Raw genomic sequence first — 22,440 nt, forward strand, 5'->3', positions numbered from 1 at the left:
AATTCTAACACTCAGCCGGCACCGCGGCTCACTTGCCTAATCCTCTGCCTGCGGAGCCGGCACCCCGGGTTCTAGTCCTGGTTGGGGCGCCAGATTCTAGCCCGGTTGCTCCTCTTCCAGTCCAGCTCTCTGCTGTGGCCCAGGAGTGCAGTGGAGAATGGCCCAGGTCCTTGGGCCCTGCATCTGCATGAGAGACCAGGAGAAAGCACCCGGCTCCTGGCTTCAGATCGGCACAGCGTGCCAGCCGCAATGCACTGGCCGTAGCAGCCATTTGGGGGTGAACCAACGGAAAAAGGAAGACCTTTCTCTCTGTCCCTCTCTCTCTCTGTCTAACTCTGCCTGTCCAAAAAAAAAATTCTAACTCATTAAAATTTGCATGATTTTTGAAAAGTTATTATTTGTGTGGCCTTAGACAAGAATTTGTATATCTTCCTTTTCTCATCATAAACTATGAATTGATGAGTTAATATATGCAATATATTTAAAACAGTGCCAACCCTCGTGGGAGACCTGGAAGAAGATTCTGGCTCCTGGCTTCTGGCTTCAGATCAGCTCAGCTCCAGCCATTGTGACCATCTGGGGAGTGAAACAGCAAATGGAAAATCTGTTTCTCTCTCTCTCTCTCTCTCTCTCTCTCTCACACACACACACACACACACACTGCCTCTGCTTCTCTGTAGCTCTGCCTTTCAAATAAATAAATACATCTTAAAAAAAAAAAAAAAAACAGTGCCAAGCACAATGAAAGTGCTCAACAAATTATATCTGTAATTACCGAAACATGGCTTCACAAGGTAGGGTAAGATAATCACTTCCTTCATACTAAACATTATACTTTTATTAACTTTTTTAAAGATTTATTTATTTATTTATTTATTTGAAAGTAAGAGTTACACGGAGAGAGGAAAGGCAGAGAGAGAGAGAGAGAAAGAGGTCTTCCATCCACTGGTTCACTCCCCAGTGAACAGCTGGAGCTGCACTGATCCGAAGCCAGGAGCCAGGAGCTTCTTCTGGGTCTCCTATGTGGGTGCAGGGGCCCAAGGACTTGGGTCATCTTCTACTGCTATCCCAGGCCATAGCAGAGAGCTAGATCAGAAATGGAACAGCTGGGTCTCGAACCAGCGCCCATATGGGATGCCAGGCCAGGGCATTAACCCACTGCACCACAGCGCCAGCCCATATACTTTTATTAATTTAAGAATTCATTAGCTATTTTACAGTCTACTGGCACATGAAAGGAAGTCCAATGGTTCATCTTTGATGGTGTCCCATTGGCCAAAGCCCAGAGTTCCAATGAGAACAGAGAGGGGAATTAGTGAAGCCATTTTGCAAACTATCAGAGTAAACCAAAATCGGTTCTGATATTCAAGTTCTCAGAAACAGACATCCTGTGCAATGTTTTTCAGAAGTTTCTGGAGAAAGTACCCAACCAAAACAAGACAGTAAATCAAGAAAAAATAAGACTTGGAATCCAGAAAACAGGAGATCCATCTCAAAAGGAAATTCCAGAAAAATGTTTTTGGGAGATCAAAAGATGCTTTGTGGCAGACCTGGAGAGTAATAAGTTCAAAATCGAGCAGGTCAGAAGGGCTCCTAAAGAGACTTCTCCAGAAAGGTGAATTTGATAGAACACTTTAAGTGTTCCACCCCACTGAAAGGCGGTTTTGACAGTTGGGGAAAATGTTTGGGGTTAAAATGGTAAAAATATAAGTAGAAAGGCAAGTTAAAAATTAAAATTGTTTAAATCTAGTAAGAAGCAAAACATTGTGCAAGAAAGGAGAGGGATTTATTTTTGCCACCATTATAGCTCCAGTAATTTTGCTTTGCATTTATTTTGTTTATTTTTTTTTTATTTTTTTTATTTTTTTGACAGGCAGAGTGGACAGAGAGAGAGACAGAGAGAAAGGTCTTCCTTTGCCGTTGGTTCACCCTCCAATGGCCGCCGCGGCCGGCGCGCTGCGGCCGGCGCACCGCGCTGATCCGATGGCAGGAGCCAGGAGCCAGGTGCTTTTCCTGGTCTCCCATGGGGTGCAGGGCCCAAGCACCTGGGCCATCCTCCACTGCACTCCCTGGCCACAGCAGAGGGCTGGCCTGGAAGAGGGGCAACCGGGACAGAATCCGGCGCCCCGACCGGGACTAGAACCCGGTGTGCCGGCGCCGCTAGGCGGAGGATTAGCCTACTGAGCCGCGGCGCCGGCCTGCTTTGCATTTATTTTGTAACCAGCAGATTGAAGAATTGGAATTTCAAATCATTGGGAAACAAACACAAAATTTTTAATCACTATTTTCATTCACACTCTGTCAACTCTTCCTTCCCTGCTCAATAGTAAATCCTTCAACACTTCAAGCAAGTACCATAATTTTCCAATTATTTTCACCTATTAAGACTCAGTGCCATCCTATTAATAACTCTGGACTATATCTGATTCAAAGTTTTCCCTGGAGAGGGCTTAGAGGGATTTAGCCTCTGGCTGGAGGGACCTGGAGCATGAAGGAAGACAATCTTTATTGTTACACTCCCCTCACTAGGTCCCCTTCATGGGGAGATGGAAGCATGTGATGGAGATAGCAGGTATTTGTTGACAACAAACACCTTCTTACTTACCTGGAGTCATTACAACTCTCTCTCTCTCTCTGGCCAACCTTGGCAGGTCACGTGAGCAGATGTCCGGATGACTCCTGTGAAGCTCACAAGTTGACTGGAGAACAGTGTAGGGGCCTCCTCCATACATGGTTTGCTGATGTGGGAAATCCTGCTCTAGCTCTGGCTCTTGTATTTTTTTTTTTTTTTTTTGACAGGCAGAGTGGACAGTGAGAAAGAGAGACAGAGAGAAAGGTCTTCCTTTGCCGTTGGTTCACCCTCCAATGGCCTCTGCGGCTGGCACACCGCGCTGATCCCATGGCAGGAGCCAGGTGCTTATCCTGGTCTCCCATGGGGTGCAGGGCCCAAGCACTTGGGCCATCCTCCACTGCACTCCCTGGCCACAGCAGAGAGCTGACCTGGAAGAAGGGCAACCAGGACAGAATCCGGTGCCCCGACTGGGACTAGAACCCGGTGTGCTGGCGCCGCAAGGCGGAGGATTAGCCTAGTGAGCCACGGCGCCGGCCCCCTCCTGTCTCTTGTCACTTGTGGTTCATCCCCCACAGTGCCTTGCTTACAGGATCCTCTTATCCTATAGGTAGCCTGTTTTGGTGAACTATCAGCAAAGGGCTTAAGCTCGGTACCTTCTTCAGGTAACACTGAACCCACTAGAAACTTATGAACCCTGCCAGGTTAACCAATGTTTGTACAGGTCATGGTACTACCGGGGCCTCTTTGCTGAGCCGTGCTGTTCCTCTCTAATTCTTTTCCTTTACTCAGGTACTCAGATATAGATCAGGCAAGTCTGATGCCTGGAAAGTGAGTTGCCACTCTCTCTGCCTTGCAGCTGGCACACCCAGTCTTTACAAACAACTGCCTCAGGGGTTCTTTCATTTGATCTTGGAAAACGAAAAAGCAACCTCTGGTTTACCCTTGATAGGATGGGCAATCTTCTCTTGCCATGAACGCTATGTCTCCACAAGGACAGTGATTCTCATAGTCCTTATCTCTCTATCTCATGTGAACTGCCACATTCCCCTTTCTACCTCTCCATGGTGCACTAGTACAGTGATGAGTAATAACAGAGAAGTCCCACCTCCTGGAGAGAGATGTCTGGTAAAAAGTGGGATTCTTTGAGCCTCTTACTTTAATGTTGGAGTTTTGGTCATAATTCTCTGGCAACATGCTGTTACACCTTATCTCCTCGACTAAACTGGAATTCCTTGAAGGCAGAGGCCTTATGTTACTCTTCAATGTATCCCAGCACTTAGCATAGCAGCAGGCACGTAACAGACCCTCAATAAATGCAGAATGAATTAAATAGGAATGAAAGAATAATTTATAGGTAGAGAAATTGATGATTAATTGATAGAGAAAGAACAGAACAGAAAAGAAAAACTTCAAGCTTCTTGCAGTTTCCAGTGATATTGACAAAGAAGAACCACTACTGGTCTTCTGTGTTAATCTCAGCAGCTTGGGAGAGCAAGAACACAGTACTCAGAATTCCATTTAGGAGCTATCCTAGAACTGATAGCTTTTCATCCTCTTTAGTGCTTTTTCTTCTTCATTCTCTTAGACTTTTTTAACCTCAGAAATAATAGCATTAAAACTATATTAAGAAAAAGAAAATACTCTCTTTTTTCATCTACAATAACTTGATGGGGCAGGCATGGGGTGCATTGGTCAAGGCACCACCTGAGACATGTACTTCCTATACCAGCATGCATGGATTCAAATCCTGGCACCATTCCCTTTTCCAGATTCCTGCTAATGTATACCTGGAGAAGCAGCAGGTAATGGCTCAGGTACTTGGGTTCCTGCCACCCCTGTGGGAGAACCAGATTAAGTCCCAGGCTCCTGGCTTCAGCCTGGCACTGCCCTAGCTGTTGCAGTCATTTTGGGCATGAACTGGAGGATGGAAGATCTCTCTTTGTCTGTATCTGTTTCTCTGCCTTTAAAACAAATAAGAATTTAAAAAAATGAAATAATTGGATGTGGAATTATTTTAATAACTGTGGTTTTTTAAGAATCAAAGCTTTTTAAAATGTCAGTCATTCTGGGATGATATAAAATACCCTTCAACAAATAACTCAGAATTCTATCTTACAAATCCTTTCTAGAAATCCAGATCTAGAAAGGGATTTAAAAAAAAAAAGGCTTGGCTTGACAACTGTAGAATATTATTTATTTCTTCTTAAGAACCACCTTCCCAAGAACATAATCCAATAGTGTTTCTGAGCATCTGATCCATGAAGAAGGACAAGAAATCAGGAAATGCCCCCAGTGACACTGCCTCCAACTCCCGTGAGATGAAACAAGTAACGCATTGGTTTCTTCATCTGGGAAATGAAGAAACTACAGTTCATGAATCAAGATGCCATCTACTTCTAACGGCTTATAGTATAAGATCTATTAGGTAAATCTAGGTGTTTCAGAGCCATGAAAAATCTGGTGATAATAAAAGCTTTTCCTTAAAGAGAAAATAATTTCCAAACCATATATGGTAGGCTAAATAATGCCTCCCAAAAAATGCCCATGCCCAATCCCTGAATCCTGTAAATATGTTACATCATATGGCAAAAGAGACTTTGCAGTTATGGACCTAACAATAGGGACATGGTCCTGAGTTATTGGGTGGCTCCAACCTAATTACAAGCCCGTTTTATTTCCAGATATCATATCTGAAGAAAACTTAATTATGAATAGATATATATGTTTTACTAGAAACTGTTTTTTGTATTACATTCTGTTTTATCAAAAAAGTAAAATATTTAAATTGTGCTACAGAGGAAAAAAAAAATTACAAGCCCAACAAAGTAGAATAATTTCTCCAGCTGGAATGACAGAGATGTTGGCAGAGGGAAAGTAAGATGGATTCAAAGGGCAAGAAGGACACAACAACCTACTAGAGGGAGTCATGCAGAAAACAGGAAGAAGGATGACTGCAGCCTCTAGGAGCAAAAGTGGCCTGGCTGATAGCAAGGAAACGGGGACCTAAGTTCTACAACTGCAGGGAACCAAGTCAGGCCATCAGCCCTTGGAAACAAATCCATCCCCAGAGACTTCTGACAAGCAGCCCTCCCGATATGATGGTTTCAGCCTGTGAGACTACTCAGAGCACAGAAACCAGCTGAGCCATGCCACCAGATTTCTGACCCACTGAAACTGTGAGATGCATTTGTGTTGTTGTAAACATCTATATTTGTGGCAATTTGTCATGGCAGCAGTTGAAAAGCAGTATGTCAAGTATATACTTTTATCATCAGCTTCACCCTGAATTAACTTTCTACTTGTTTCTGAAGAAGGAAAGAAAGGGGGAAGGGATGTTCTATCATTATCTAGAGGACAGATATTTGGCAGACCCCACCTTTTCTGCTTTTCATTAAATGCACATTAACAATACGCAAAAAATATCTCTGGGGCCAGCTCTGTGGTGTAATGTAGTAGGCTAAGCTTCTGCCTTTGGCACCAGCATCCCATGTGGGTGCCAGTTCATTTCCTAGCTGCTCCACTTTCAATCCAGTTCACTGCTTATAGCCTGGGAAAGCAGAGGAAGATGGCCGAAGTGCTTGGGCCTCTGCACCCACATAGGAGACCAGGAAGAAGCTCCTGGCTCCTGGCTTCAGGCCAGTCCAGCTGTGACCATTGTGGCCATTTGGAGAATGAACCAGCAGATGGAAGAACTTTCTCTCTGTCTCTCTCTCTCGTCTATAACTTTACCTCTCAAATAAATAAATAAAATCTTTTAAAGAAATCTGATATTTTCTTTCCTTTAAGTATTTATTGTCCAAAATTTTCAATAATAAAAATTCTGAAGTTCATGTTTAAGTTAAGAAATTTTAATTCAATTATTTTAAGGAAAAAAGAATGGTGTTTTGTTTTTCTTTTAAATTCTCCAATTTGGGGCCGATGCTGTGGTGCAGCGGGTTAACTCCTTGGCCTGGGGCACCAGCATCCCATATGGGCGCCAGTTTGAGGCTTGGCTGCTCCACTTCCAATCCAGCTCTCTGCTGTGGCCTGAGAAGGCAGTGGAGAATGGCCCAAGTCCTTGGGCCCCTGCACTCACATGGGGGACCTTGAGGGGGATCCTGGCTCCTGGCTTTGGATCAGCACGGCTCCAGCCATTGCGGCCAATTGGGGAGTGAACCATTGGATGGAGGACCTCTCTCTCTGCCTCTCCCCTCTCTGTAACTCTGACTTTCAAATAAATAGATCTTTAAAAAAAAAAAAAATCTCCCATTTCTCCTGGACTGTTGGGACTAATGTAATCACATACAACTTCTGCTTTATAAAAAAACAAAAGGTGGGAATGTTAGTAAAATGGCGCAGTCTTATCTATGGCGCAATCTACACCGTGACACCATCCTAGTCTCTAGCCCCCCCACCATTGCTGGAAGCCAGGTAGCCATATGGCCTAACCACCCTTGTCAAGTTCCACCCCCACCCTAATGGGATTTGCTGCTTCTACCTCCCTGGCCACTCCCTGGCAAAGTTTTAAAGAACCTGTTCCTGAACACGTGGCTCTCTCTTTCTCCCCGTCTCCTGATCTCTCTCTCTCTGTCTATCTCTCTCAATCTCTCTCAATCTCTCAAGCTCTCCTCTCCCTCTTTTCCTTCTTTGTTCCTTCCCTCCAGTCTGTTGGGTTTCCCTCAATAAACTCTTTCCCTTAAAAAAAATAAAGTAAAACAAAATAAATAAATTCTCCAATTTCTTTACCCTTTTTTTTTATTATTTTGTGCCTTAATCAGAAGGAAGAGAAAGTGCTTTTATCATATTGGCAAACTTCTTGCTACTCTCATTAAGAAACTTTTAGCATTTTATTACAACTTCCTCTGGCTAAAGAATTATGCCTCAGTGAACGTATTCCATGACATCATTCCCTCCCAGAGCAGTGCTTATTCCTTACAGATCAATGACTGCGTACCAGACGCTGTGCTAAGTGCTGGATCCATGTTTTTCAAACTATGGGTCATGACCCATTGTTGGATTGTAAAACTAATTTAGTGGGTTGTGACCAGAACTTTTCTTAACGTAAAAAAGAATAGAACAGAAAACATCAGGGTATATTACATATAATAAAATACATTATTTTTTGTTAAGATTATACGTATTTCTTCTGTATATGCATCTAGGTACACCAAATAATAACATAAAAATATATTTGCTACTGTACATTATGGTTAGAAAATTAAGATTATACCTGTTGATCCTTCATCTCCTTTAATCCTTACAACTATACATATGGTAGGTACTATTGTTATCTTCAGCTTGTTGATAAGGAAACTAAAACTGAAACAGTTCAAGCAACATGCCCAGAGTCAATCCATTAATATACGATACAGTTGGGATTCAATTCTAATCTATTCATGCTCTTAAACATCCATTCCTTGTCCTTTACAGAGCTGAAAATGAATCGAGGATATATTCAAGTCATGTCAGTATCTCTTAATGAATAACCTAGTACAAAATATACACCCTCTAGACTACATTCATGTTCTAGACTATGATCAGCTCTACCTTCTGCCTTACGGAAACCACTTCATTTGCAACCACATTTAGGTTGAAGACTGATCGGTAACGTGAACATTCTGTTACCATATCACTCCAAAGCCTTTACAGAAATTGGATAGCCAGGAATGCCAACAAAGCCAATGAATTGACAATAGTGTATTTTCCCATGTTGCATTCAGAGCTTGTCATGGAGTTAGTGTCTGCATGGAACAAGACACGGGCTTCTCCCTCACTCTATCTTTCTTCCCTCCACTGCTACATTGAGCTTCTCAAACTACACTCCCAGCTCCCTCTTTCCATCCCTCTGCAGTGGTCAGACACACAGTGCCGCCCTCTCTCAGATTCCATCCAACTCAATATCCCATCACATACACAGAGAGAGAGATAGACAGATAGAGGGGAGAGGGAGAGGGAGGGGGAGGGGGAGAGGAGGGGAGGGGAGGAGAAGAGAGGAGAGGAGAGCAGAGGAGAGGAGAGGAAGGGAGGGAGGGAGGGAGGGAGGGGAGGAGAGGAGAGGAGAGGAGAGGAGAGGAGAGGAGAGGAGAGGAGAGGAGAGGAGAGGAGAGGGAGACAGAAATGGAGATGTCATAATCCAAAAACCTTACTGGTATTTTTCAAAAACTGTACAAAAAAAATTTTTTTTGGACAGGCAGAGTGGACAGTGAGAGACAGAGACAGAGAGAAAGGTCTTCCTTTACCGTTGGTTCACCCTCCACTGCCCGCTGCGGCTGGCGCACTCTGGCCGGCACACCGCACTGATCTGAAGCCAGGAGCCAGGTGCTTCCTCCTGGTCTCCCATGCAGATGCAGGGCCCAAGGACTTGGGCCATCCTCCACTGCACTCCCAGGCCATAGCAGAGAGCTGGCCTGGAAGAGGGGCAACTGGGACAGAATCTGGCACCCCGACCGGGACTAGAACCCGGGGTGCCGGCTCCGCAGGCGGAGGATTAGCCTATTGAGCCGCGGTGCCGGCCAATTGTACACATTCTTATAAAAAGCAAGCAATTCTCTAACAGTTCTCTTCTTGTCACTTTAGTGACTAACCCAACTTTATAAAGGCATCAGCCTCAAATGGAACAAACATGTACTGAGTCATTAAGTTACATTTCTACTTCCTTCCCACCATTTTTATCGATATAAAATATAAAAAATTAAAGGAATGTAATTTATTTTTGCTGATTTTCTTATTTTCCCTGCTTTTTTGAGGAAAGAAATGGGGAGGCATTTTACAAAGAAACTTCTGAGGCCGGCACCATGGTTCACCTGGCTAATCCTCCACCTGCAGCGCTGGCACCCCAGGTTCTAGTCCCAGTTGGGGTGCCAGATTCTGTCCTGGTAGCTCCTCTTCCAGTCCAGCTCTCTGCTGTGGCCCGGGAAGGCAGTGCAGGATGGCCCAAATGCTTGGGCCCTGCACCCGCATGGGAGACCAGAAGCAAGCACCTGGCTCCTGGCTTTGGATCGGCGCAGCGCGCCGGCCGTAACAGCCATTTTGGGGGGGTGAACCAACGGAAAAGGAAGACCTTTCTCTCTGTCTCTCTCTCTCTGTCTAACTTTGCCTATCAAAAAAGAAAAAAAGAAAAAAAAAGAAAGAAACTTCTGAGAATAGCTTGGAATTTTCCAAACTCTCAGCTGATAAATGATACGCTTTTTAATGGAGGTAAAACCAGCTCTTTCCCTGCACTATGTGGCAGATCAAACGGCTAGTTGGCTTTTCAAGTAGTTTTACAGATAAGGCCCAAGCTGATTAAAAATGATTGTAAAGTATCTGATTCCTGTCACAGTCCAATACTTGACTTCTGCCACTGTACAAGGTTTCAAGAAAAGTTAAAATCTTACTATGCAACCAGGCTTGGATCAAGGTGATCAGCTAGACTACTTCACCCTCCCAGTAATGCCAGTGAAAACCTGCACAGGAATAAAAACATCTACTCAAGGTTCAATGTTTAGCACTCAGACTCTATTCTTTTCATGGGGGATGGGGCTAACAGGAGACTATCAAGCTGCTTTTATATAACTCAGGAAGTCTTTGTTCAGAACCAGAGATAAGCTTAGTTCCACTGCAGAGCCAATGAGCCTTGCTGATGACAGGTTGGCTAATTTGGATTCCAGAACTCATCAACTCCTCCGCCTCGAAGTTCAGAACTGTAATCACTGAGTCTACTGTTAAAAACTAAAATAAAATAAAAGTCCTCAGAGGCTTCTCTCCTAAGCAAAGCAAAGCCAATCTTTGTGCAGAATGCCCCAAGAATGCCAGGTTGAAAGGCAAAGTCTCTTTCTGGATCTCAGGGCTTCAAAATCCCTGGGTATCCTGGAAACAGCCTAGAGTCCTCTTCAAGTGAATAGTTCAATCATTTTCACTGATACGATGCACAGTATTTAGCAAAGTATAAATCAATCAAACCTGTGTTCCAATTGACTAATAAGTTCAACCAAATCAGAGTAAGCCAGTTGGGAACAAAGACACATCCTTAGTGGAATTCAGATGGATGAATTTTCCAGATATGGGTGGAAACAAAACTGTCTGATATAAAACCAATGGAACATTTCTGGTAGCCAGACAGTCCATGACCACCAACCTTAAGAGCAATTGCTTCAGTTGCTGCTGCCAGAGGAATCCTCTGGTCATGCATTTCAGGGAGCTGCCACCCCCGAAGTACTGACTGTGCTCTGACCTCACCCTCAAGTACCTGGACCACTTCATTTGTTAAAAATACCCCAGCATTGTCCCAATTTATGAAAAAGCAGCAGTTGTAGCCAATGTTGATCTTGCAGAAGAAGCCAACAAATCAAGCAACAGAGTCTGGTCCATCAATCCAGCTAACTAAAAGAACCTTCTGACTCCTGAGGGACAAGGGAACACACTTAAAGCCCTTGCTGGGGACCATCTGACCTGTTTTTTGCAAGATATTTCACCCACAAAAAGAGAGAGAGAGAGAGAATGTAGATACACATACAGTTCATCCTGCTAACCCTCTGCCTTCTTTTCTCAACCATGTACACACCATATGTGGATGAAAACAAGAAACACAGCCTTTCTTAAAGACAGGACTAAAACTCTAGCCTCACCCATCACCTATATCTTAACACACCCCTTATTCTTCTAAACATAAAACATGACAGCTGAATCTGCCAGCAGGAAATTTCACCCTTCCCTGATCCTGGCAATGTTGAAAGAGCACTGCTTTCCCACTGATCTGATAGTCACTATTTGAATGATTATTCTAGATAAACACTACAAATAAAATTTCTCTCTATACTAGTAGCTATTCCATTTCTGGTTTTAATGGCATTCACCTTCTTCCCAATAAGCCATATTTCCCAAAGCCTGGAAAGTTCCAATCTTGTTCCAAATTTATATATTATTTTTCCATTATCTCAGGGCATCAATAATAATAACAGTTAAAGCATCTTCCTTCTCCTAGAAGATTCCTGGCCACTTCTTGTACTTTTCTGGCTCGGAATTCTCTGATGGGCTTATTTTTTTCTTCCTCCTCCTCCTCCTTAGTGGAAAATGTTACTTCTAACTGCTGGATTTAATTTAATTTAATTTAATTACAGCATTTTCCACACATGCCCACAGGCTCTTGGTAATAGTTGCATTTTTAATAAATCTAATATATAATAATGACTTTGTTTTTAATTTTCCACTGAGAGTTGGATCTTGAGTTGAATACAGAGCTCCAGACAGGGATGTCTGGTTCACTCCACGTGATTGGGTTTCAGGGAACCAAGGGGCTGCTAATTGGAAAATGGCTGTGCTTTCCTTCACCCTCTATCCCCACACACCTGTGTTTAATGTCCTCTGCAAGAATCCCATAGGGCATGAAATGACCAATTGTTTCAGGCAAAATGATCAAACTGGTTGTACAGGCACTCCTTGGACTGGACTATGAAAGGGAAAGTAAGGTATGTGAATAGGCCGCAGCCCAGACCATTATACAAAGAGATTTTTGTGGACAGCACTCCCTAGTGGTGGTCTTACCTAAGTGAGCTGCTCTCTACCTTTAGCCACAAGTCCCTAGTAGAAATCAGAGCTGTAATTAAACATAGTCCACAGTCAAAGGATGAGTCTCATGGCCACTGATCCCTCTTATGCAAAGGCCATTGTCAAACTCACCCAGATTTCCTTGTCCAGATTCAGTTAATTGAAACACATGGTATATTAACAATGCTTGAGTTTTGCTTCTTTGTCCTACCTAAGTGCTCTGCCGAGAGCTCAGCACCACAACATGTTCTCAATAATATATAGGATTGCTTTTGCTGGATATGACCATGTATCAGACACCATTCTAAGCACATTACCTGTAACGCATCATACAAGTTCCTCATGCTGCCATTCTATAGATGATGGAATGGAGAACTACTGCTCAAGTTTACTCTGCCAGTAAATGGCAAAACCGTCCATCTGTAAAGTCTAAGCTCTTAATCACTAGCTGTGCTCTCCAACTAAATCCCTAACCAGAAAAATCTTGAGCAAAGCCCTCACAAAGTGCTCTACATTCTTAACTCGGGCATCATCTTGGGATCAAGTGTAGTAAGACCTGAGCTCTTCTAGCTAGTAACTGAGATCTGCTCATAAAAAAACTTCACTATAGGTGCCAAGCAGCTATGAGAGATTTGGGCAAGCAAGACAATCCAGAGGCATCCAAATGGAGTGAAAGAGTTTCTGCTACAATCTATCTCACTAGACCATCAGAGGGGACAACTTCTTCCAAAGATAGTAATGGGGAACAGCTCCATGGTGGCCTTGCACATATCCACATAGGATACGTAGGCCAAAGCTTGAGTCACAGTTCATTTAAGTCCTTGCTGAATGTCTCATGATCCTTCCAAAACAGGACAGCATGGGAGCCTCATGAGGTGGCGCTATAAGGCCATTGCCCACTTACCTCCCTGTCTACTCTAGGGAGCTACATGAGACAGTTTTTCATTGCCTCCCAAGTTCTAATGAGGCATGAAGCTTTTTGGCGAGCCTCTCTCAAGCTAACTGCAGAATATAAATCTGCTTAGCTACAATGGAGCTGAGTACCTTTGGCTATTTTTTCCTTTTTACCGACTACATAAGTAATAAATGATCTGGATATGAAAGTGGCTTGCTCTAATTTACCAGTTGAATCAGTCAAGTCTTGGCCTTACGTTATGTCTTATGGGTATTTCATAAATTGTCTCATCAAGTTGATCATGCACTTGGACAATGCAATTGAAAATCAGTCAAAAAGAATGTTTGAAATTTCTCCCATTTTAATTTCCAGAGTAAACTGATACCACAAATAAATTTATATAGATACGTGTGTATATATATATATACACATGTAAAACACATACAGAGAAACATATACATGCACACACAAGAATATATTAAATGTATCCCTAAGTGAAATAGAAAAGTAACTAATGGAGGAGCATTTGCTTTTATTTCCCTTTTGTTATGCAAGCTGGTGGTAATTTAGGAAAATGATGCAAACGCATGCAGTTGAACAAAATTAATATTTATTTTCTATAAACAAACCCAGTAGAATCCTCATGGGCGAATATTTCCACTTCAGTATTTAAAATTCTACATTAATTCTGCAACTCAGAATCTGTGTGAGTCCAAATGCTGAGAAATGTTTGAGAACAGGTCCCATTTATACATATGATTTCATATGGGCCATAACAATAAAGAAGAATGCACAGAACTCCTGTTACATGGCAGAACTGTTTAATAAATATACAAATTGAGAGTTTTCAAATAGTTACATTCAAAGAATATATGAAGAACAACACAAAATTGCCATAAGCTTATTTTAAACTTGGTTGAAGACCACAAGATGAAATACATGAGTAATTATTAAATAATTTAATGGCCATGGCATACCAAAAAAATTATTTTATTTTATTGGTTTGCAAGCAGATAGAAACAGACATACAGACAGACAACAGAAAGAGCTTATCTTCTAGTTTACTTCCCAAATGCTCAAAACCAGGGTTGGGCTAGAGGGCAGAAGCTGGGAGTCAGGAACTCAGTCCAGGTCTCCCACATGGGTCACAGGGACCTAACTATTTGAACCATCATCTACTGCCTCCCAGGGTACACATTATCAAGAAGCTGGAATCAGGAGCTGAGCCAGGACTCAAACCCACATACTCCAAAAGGGGACAGATATATTCCACAGGTACACCAAACACCCTCCTCCAAAAACAAACTTTTTAAATTTTTATTTATTTATTTTATTTGAAAGGAAGAGAGACAGAGAGCGATGGACAGACAGATAGATTTTCTATCTGCTGGTTCACTACGCAAGTGCCCATAACAGCCAGGGAAGGGCCAGGCTTAAGCCAGGAGCCTAGAATTCAATCCAGTTCTCCCATGTGGGCAGCAGGGACACAACTATTTGAGCCATCATCTAATGCCTTCCAAGTGTGCATTAGTAGGAAGCCAGAATGGAAGAGGAGCCAGGACTCAAACCCAGGTACTCTAATATGGAGAGGAAGTGTCCCAAGGAGTGTCTTTACCACATGCCAAGTGCCCACTCTGAAAACTGTCTTTAGTACACAGAAGAGACAATTCTTATCCTAAACATCCAATTTGTTGGAGAGGTAATATTTTCAATGATTACACTGGAAAACAGAACAGCATCATCAAGGACCTTTGGCAAAACCAATTCTCATATATCAAATGGGCAGGGACAGGTAGACTGATGTAAGAATGCCAAATAATCATATTCTTTATTTAATTTTTTCACATGTTTTTCCAATTCACTACACTGGTCAGCTGTTATAAATCCCAGCTATAATTAGCTACATGGACAACATGCACAAAGGAAAAATTAAATCACTCCCTTCTGCAAAATATAATGTCTTTGACACACCCTAATCTCACTGGTGCATTCTCACATAAGAAATGTTACTACAAAGTCACCAACCTTTCCAGCTGGATGCCTTAATTCTTTTAGTAAGAATGATGTCATGCACTACTCCCTAGTTTACTTTTTAAAAGGTTGTTCTTAAATTTCTTTCCTCATAGAAGCATCTATCCATAGAGACTATCTTCGGACTACAAACATTTGAAATCCACCCAGGATGTTTCAGATACATGAGGGAGGAGAACAGAGAGATGGAAAAGTAAGCTGTTTCAAATAGTAGTTCCCCTTGAAGAAGCACTTCAATATGAAGATGCTCTGATAAACCCTTAACAAATACCTCATTTAACTTCCACAAGTCCAATGTACATACTGTATTATCTCCATGCAGTGATTAGAAATTCACGTCTTAAATGAATTGAAATGAAAGTGTTTCCCACCTAGATCTAAGTCTCTTGCTCTGCTTCTAGCCACTGTGCACTAGGACACAGAACCCCGATAAGCAGACAGTACCCAAGGACTTTCCACAGAAAGTCAATATTCTGGGTTCATAACTCTCATGGCAGGGAAAGGGGGCTTGTAGAGGGGAGAACCCAGCAGCAGAAAGACCTGGAAGAGGCGGCCTGCTGCAGGGGCTAACCTGTTCCTTCCAACCCACTTCATTGTTAAAGCTTTAAGGACAGGTATTCAGTCAACTTAATTTTAATACCCCCAGTCCCTGACATAATTCTCTGTGTCCAGAGGGCTTTAAAAAACTTTGCCATGGGGCAGGCATTTACCATCATGAGTAAGGTGACATTAAGATGCCCACATCCCATATTGGAATGCCTAGGTTTGGTTCCTTGCTCCAGCTCCTGACTCCATCTTCCGATTAACACACATCCTCAACAGACTGTGACTCAAGTAGTTGGGTCCCTGCCACCCATGTGGGAGTCCTTGATTGAGTTATCATGCATGTCCTGGCTCCAGCCCAGCCCCATCACAGCTTTGCAGGCATTTGGGGAAATGAACCAATAGAAAAAACCTTGCTCAACATTCTCTCTCTCTCTCTCTACCTCTCTCTCTCTCTCTCTCTCTCCCTCTCTCTCCCTCTCTCCCTCTCTCTCCCTCTCTCTTCCTCTCTCTTTCTCTCACTCTCTTTCTCTCTCTCTCTCCCTCTCTCTCTCTCTCCCTCTCTCTCTCTCTGAGCCTACTGAAATTATTCTAGCTGGCCCATTTTAAACTTGCTTACCCCATCTCTGTTTCTTCTTACAGAAACCATAATAAGGGCTGGTGCTGTGGTGTAGCAGGTAAAGCCACAGTCTGCAGTGCTGGCATCCCATGTGGGCACCAGTTTGGGACTGGCTGCTCCACTTCTGATCCAGCTCTCTGCTATAGCCTGAGAAAGCAGTGAAGGATGGCCCAAGTGTTTGGGCCCCTGCACCCATGTGGGAGACCCAGAGGAAGCTCCTAGCTTCTGGCTTCTGGCTTCAGACCCACCCAGCTCCACCCATTGTGGCCATTTGTGTAGTGAACCAATGGATGGAAGATATTCTGTCTCTCTCTCTCTCTCTCTCTCTCTCTTTGCCTGTATCTCTCTATAACTTTCAAATAAATAAATAAATAAATCTTAAAAAAAGAAACCATAATAAAGCCCCTTGCCCATAGTTACACCACTCCCCTGCTATCCAACCCCAGCGCTTCTTCATGTGGTATATCATTACATGGCATGTCCCTACTGGAAACAATTAAAACTACATTTATAAGATAATCATCTTCTAATCTGTTGGTCTTGCCATAGCTCAAACTTCCTACTAATGCAATAACATATTTTCAAACAATAATATGTTAAACACCAGATTCTATGGTTCCCAAACTCTTGGAAACATTTACCCATCCCTCTGAGCCCCCTTCACTTGGTTTAAGGCACAAGGACTCACTACCCACGCATTCCCGGGGACAGAATGGGGGACAGTTGGACCATGATGAAGCCCTTGCCAAAGGAATTCTTACTTTCCAATCTTTCCTTGAATAATCTTCAAGATCTTTTGAAACCTCTAAGTGAGTAATGAGTGGTAGGCAATAAAATCCGTTTCCTTGTAGCTGTTCTGCCATCTACACTACCATTCTCTGCCCTGGAGCATCAGCCAAAATGAACACAGAAAGAGTCTTTTTTAACATCCTCTCTCATAGTCATCCTGGCTCTGTGGATTTCTCCTTTTTGTAGCCTATAGAGCGTCACAGAGTTGTCAAAACTATGGAGGATTCTTGCAGAAAATATGAGCTTTCTCTTTAAAGATGAATAAGATTTAATAAAAGGCAGAGAGAAGAGAAAGAGAAAGGTGCTTCCACATCCAGAGGTAGGTTTACATCAAATTCCATGTAAGGTATTTGATCATCCTGGGGAGACAAGTTCCAAGTTCAAGTGAAAAGAAAGAGGAAATAAACTTAGGAGGCAATCTGGAGTAGGGCTGGCCACATTAAAAAGCTATGATTTGAGCAAACTGAGATTGATGGGGAATCACCGACAGGCCAGGAAGTGACACAGAGAGATTTGCATCTGCCCAGGGACCAAAAAAAAAAAGAAAAGAAAAGAAAAGAAAAGAAAAGAAAAAAAAAAACAAGAGTTGGTAAGGGACCAGATGAGGAAAACACCGAAGACTGGACCAGACATGCTCCAGTGTAAAGTCCTGATAAGCTATGCATTTATGAACATGTCAACTCAAATTTTAAGTCTTTGTCCCTGTTAAGTTAATTCTCGAACTTGGAAAAGTAATTTGAAGGGTCAGTCCTAAATGAAGATAACCTTAGATGAATAAAGCCAGTTGGCTATACCAGCATTATTGCTTATGTTGAGATTATTCCTACCAGATGCTTTGTATGACCTTCCCAAAGATCAAAGTATAACCAAAAAGGAGAACTTCACTGAGTTTAGACCATGATAAATCCTTTCTGTGCCATTTTTCATGTGTTGAAAAAAGATTTTTTAATTAGTTGCTAACTATAGTATTTCCTCATTTGAAATACAATGAAGATTTAATCCAGGAAGTTCAACCTGGCTTACATTTATTTCATCACATTCCATAAGAAGTAATTTAAGAAGTAGTTTTACTCAGCGGAAGAAATGAAAAAAAGAGTGCACAGATCCAAACATTCAAACCCCATTAGCCAACATGCAATTGCCTTATAATATGCAAATGACTTAGCAGGAATCCCCAGAGAAATAATTTTTATTTCTCCACTTTGAATTAGCCCTTTGGAACTCTTAGACTGAAAATCAGAAGTTTCCTTTTACTAAAGGTCAGTCTTGGAAAACCTCTCCCTATCCCACAAAACAAGCTCCCTTTGGGCATTCCCAAGCTGAAGTTGATTTCCTGAATTGACCAAATGCTTAGTTTCATTACTGTTTTATGTTCTCTAATTGAGGCAAGTCTCCTTTCCCAAAGGCATGACTACTCCCAAAAAGATCCCATTGCTTCCCTATGAGAAACATGCTAGGAGAATTATTGCTATACATTCCCATTTATTCTTATTTCTGCCAACTGAAGGAAGAACTTCCCCAATATCACCCCTCCCTCAATCAGGATTTACTTATTTCCAAATACATAACAGGTACCAACTGAGAATAATCTGTTGATTACCTTGAAACAAGAGGCTTGTAAGCCAAAGTTTCAAATTCCTACAATTTATTCTTTCTTTCATTGATAACATCATGTGTCTACACAGGTATCCCTATAGCCTTGCTCACCAGTGTGAAAAAATAGGCTGGGTAGAAGGGTGTAAAGGAGTAGGACACATTATAAAACAATGTCAATAACCAAAACGGTGTAGACAGACAGCAGAACGTGTCTTGAGAGGAATGCTGCTATAGTTACAAAAATTATTTTTATCTTATTAGATCTACATAGAAAATACTATGCTTACTCTCTGTCTCTCCCTCTCTCTGTAATTATTTAAAATGAATAAACAAAACTTTTTCAAAGAAGAAAATACTATGCTTATAAAAGAAACAAAAAGCTCAGAGGGTTAAAATGAATTATCAGAGGCCACATAACTGAGAAAAAGCACAACATGGACCCAAAATCTTACAGTATTGAAGCCACCTGACGCCACACCCAATGTTCTTCCAAGCACATCTACGATGGTAAAGAGGAACTGAGCCTTTCCCCTGCTAAGATCTTATTGGAACTGTGGTTGCATTAAAAGACATAGCTCTTAATCATTAGGCCCATTAAAGCCTTTTAAGTGACAAATAAAACCATCTCAGCCATTTGCAATGACTTTATTACTAAATAAATAATTTACTGAAATGTAACTCTTTCACAGCATCATCTCTATTCAAATAATTTTACCACTGTCCCATTATCAAACAATCAAGTTCAACAGTTGTATATTCAAAGCCCTTCATTTTTTATTTATTTGAAAGAGTTACACAGAGAAAGAGAGGCATAGAAAGAGAGAGAGAGGTCCTCCCTCTGCTGGTTCACTCCCCAGATGGCCACAACGGCTGGAACTGCACTGATCTGAAACCAGGAGCCAGGAGCTTCGTTAGGGTCTTCCCACATGGGTGCAGGGGCCAAGGACCTGGGCCATCCTCCACTGCTCTCCCAGGCCATAACAGAGAGCTGGAAGTGGAGCAGCTGGGATTCAAACCAGCACCCATATAGGATGCCAGCACTGCAGGCAGCAGCTTTACCCGCTATGCCCCAAAGCCCTTCATTTTTTAACAGAGAGTTTTGGCATTGAATCCCTAAGGGTTCTTCCAGTTTGCTAATCTGTAGTAGACTGTTGTAAGCCAAAGAAATCTTCATTCATGTACAACCTCTCAGTAGCCCTAATTGTGGCCATCTTTTATTAGACTAATTAGAAGTATTACTGTGTAATACCTTATATATTTTTAATTGTCTTTAAACCAATACATTGTTTCATTAAGACTTGTACAATAATATTCATGAAATCACAGGTTAAATGTATGATTGATATAATTTTCTGATATTCATTAAAATCAACATAGAACTATCAGAATAAAAATCTTTCTGCAAGCACCATTTACAGAGATCATTCATACAAACAACGATAAACAGAATCTGCTTTAGCAAACACCAATAAGAGAAAAATTAACAAGAAAAAAATAGTTCTTCTAGGTTAAAAAAAAAACTGAACACAGTGTTGGAAATTTATGGGATACTATCAAATGATCCAATATACGGGTCTTAGGAGTTCCTGAAGTTGTAGATAGAACGGATTAGAAAGCCTATTCAGTAAAAGAATTACAGAAACCTTCCCCAGTGCCAGCACTGTGGCACAGTAGGTGAAGCATCTGCCCTGAGCACCGGCATTCCATATGGGTGCCAATTGGATTCCTGGCTGCTCCAATTCCAGTCTAGCTCTCTGATATGGTCTGGGAAAGCAGCGGAAGATGGCCCAAGTGCTTGGGCCCCTACACCTGCTGAGAGGCCTGGAAGAAGTTCCTGGGTTTTTGTTTTTTATTTTTATTTTTTTTTTTTTTTGAGAGGCAGAGTGGACAGTGAGAGAGAGAGACAGAGAGAAAGGTCTTCCTTTGCCGTTGGTTCACCCTCCAATGGCCGCTGCAGCCAGCGCGCTGTGGCCGGTGCATCATGCTGATCCGAAGCCAGGAGCCAGGTACTTCCTGGTCTCCCATGGGGTGCAGGGCCCAAGCACTTGGGCCATCCTCCACTGCACTCCCTGGCCACAGCAGAGAGCTGGCCTGGAAGAAGGGCAACCAGGACAGAATCCGGCGCCCCGACTGGGACTAGAACCCGGTGTGCCAGCGCCACAAGGCGGAGGATTAGCCTAGTGAGCCGTGGCGCCAGCCAATTCCTGGCTTCTTATCAGATGGAAGACCTCTCTCTGTCTCTCCCTCTTTCTGTCTGTAACTATGCCTCTCAAGTAAAAATAAATAAATATTTAAACAAAAAGAAAAGAAAAGAAAACTTACCCAATTTGGAGAAAGAAAAGGATGTCCAAGTACATGAGGCACATAGAACTCCTAATATACATGACCAGAAAAGATCTTCACCACAACACATTGTAGTCAAACTTCCAACAGTAAAACAAAGAAAAGATTCTAAAATGTGCAAGAGAGAAAACACCAGATTACTTTCAGAGGACCTCCAAGAGACTCACAGCTGACTTCTCATCAGAAACCCTATAGGCCAGGAGAGGATGGCCTCCGGCTGCAGGAACAACCCGAGTTGGCATAGCTCGAGAGCCTGTTGGGCGCCGGGAGCCCAGCCAGCTAAGCGGAGTTCTACATTGAGGAGCTGAACCCGCCGCACCACCACCCACAGGCGCAGTCCGCGCCTCCGCAGCCAGCTATGCAGCCCCCCAGCAAGGCCGCGGAGGCCCCCGGATAGCTGGTCCAGACAAGATGTGAAATGGAAAAGCATCTGACACCTCAGCTTCCTCCACTTTGAGTAATTCCAGAGCATAGAAAGTATAGACGAGACAGTGTCTCAGTGGTAGACCAGCTGCCATTTTCAGGCACCAGCGTGAAACAGCCACCCCTCTTGCGCCCTGACCTAGGTCCTCCTTGAGTTCACCAGTATATTCAGCTCCCAACAGACCCAGTTCTACAAACCAGACAGCAGGACTGAATGCTCTTAATGCTTCTGTGTCAGCCACTGTGGCAGGCCTTAACACGCACTGCTCTGCTAGTCCACAGACTACAATGAAACAACTCCAGGCCACGACCCCTTGCACACACACAATGCCTGTCAGTCTCTGCCACAACACGCCGCTTACTTTCCCCCATCACCACCAAGCTCATGGTCTGGAAGTCCCGATAGACACGCAGAGTCGCTCCAGAATGTAACCCCACCGCCATCCTATGCTGCTCCAATTCCTTCCAAACTGGCAATTCACAATCCAGGTTTACCTGCCATCCTGCCAGTCAATTCGCTCAACAGCCAACCTATCAGATACAAAAGATGGAATAATCCCGATTTGGAGAAACACCACAGCCACTGCTGGGATTATCCTGGCAGCACAAAAGTTTACTTAAAGCCTTCTCATTCGAAAGCTCACCTGAGGACTCCTACTGGTGAGAAGCCGCACAAGAGCACCGGGAGAGCTGTGCCTGGAGGTTCGCGCGCTCCAGCTCTGAGCTGGCCCGCCTCTACTGGAAGGGAAGCGCCCGGGTGCCAAGCCTTTTCGGTGTGGGGAGTGGGTGTCACCGCGGCTGCTCCCGCGCAGACTTCCTGGCCCTCCCCTGGAAGCGGCACCCACACGGAGCACCGCTGCCAGTCGCCCCACACTCAGCAGTCCCTCTGGCCATCTTTTCAGGTACAAACTTGACCTATTCCTAAACAAAAAACTGGAAATGCATATTTGAGAAAACAAGGAATAGGTTGTATGAATACCAAAGTGTTTGGTCATTGTCAGATCCGGCCATGGTCGCTGTAATGCCCATGGCTTTCCTCAACTCGGCTTCATCTCCAGACAAGCAGCCGCATGTCTGCGGGCCCGGGACGCGGTCGGAGAGTTCCTCTGCGCACCATCATTTAAT

At 43.1% G+C, this 22,440-nt stretch overlaps 1 pseudogene; it reads left to right on the forward strand.

Annotated features, from left to right (window-relative positions):
- Positions 1-781: 781 nt before the first annotated feature.
- Positions 782-22,240, forward strand: LOC127483399 (uncharacterized; annotated as a pseudogene).
- The last annotated feature ends 200 nt before the right edge of the window (positions 22,241-22,440 follow it).

The sequence above is a fragment of the Oryctolagus cuniculus genome, chromosome 13, assembly GCF_051225735.1.
Source record: "Oryctolagus cuniculus isolate XC-2025 breed Fujian yellow rabbit chromosome 13, ASM5122573v1, whole genome shotgun sequence".
Taxonomy (NCBI): Eukaryota; Metazoa; Chordata; class Mammalia; order Lagomorpha; family Leporidae; genus Oryctolagus; species Oryctolagus cuniculus.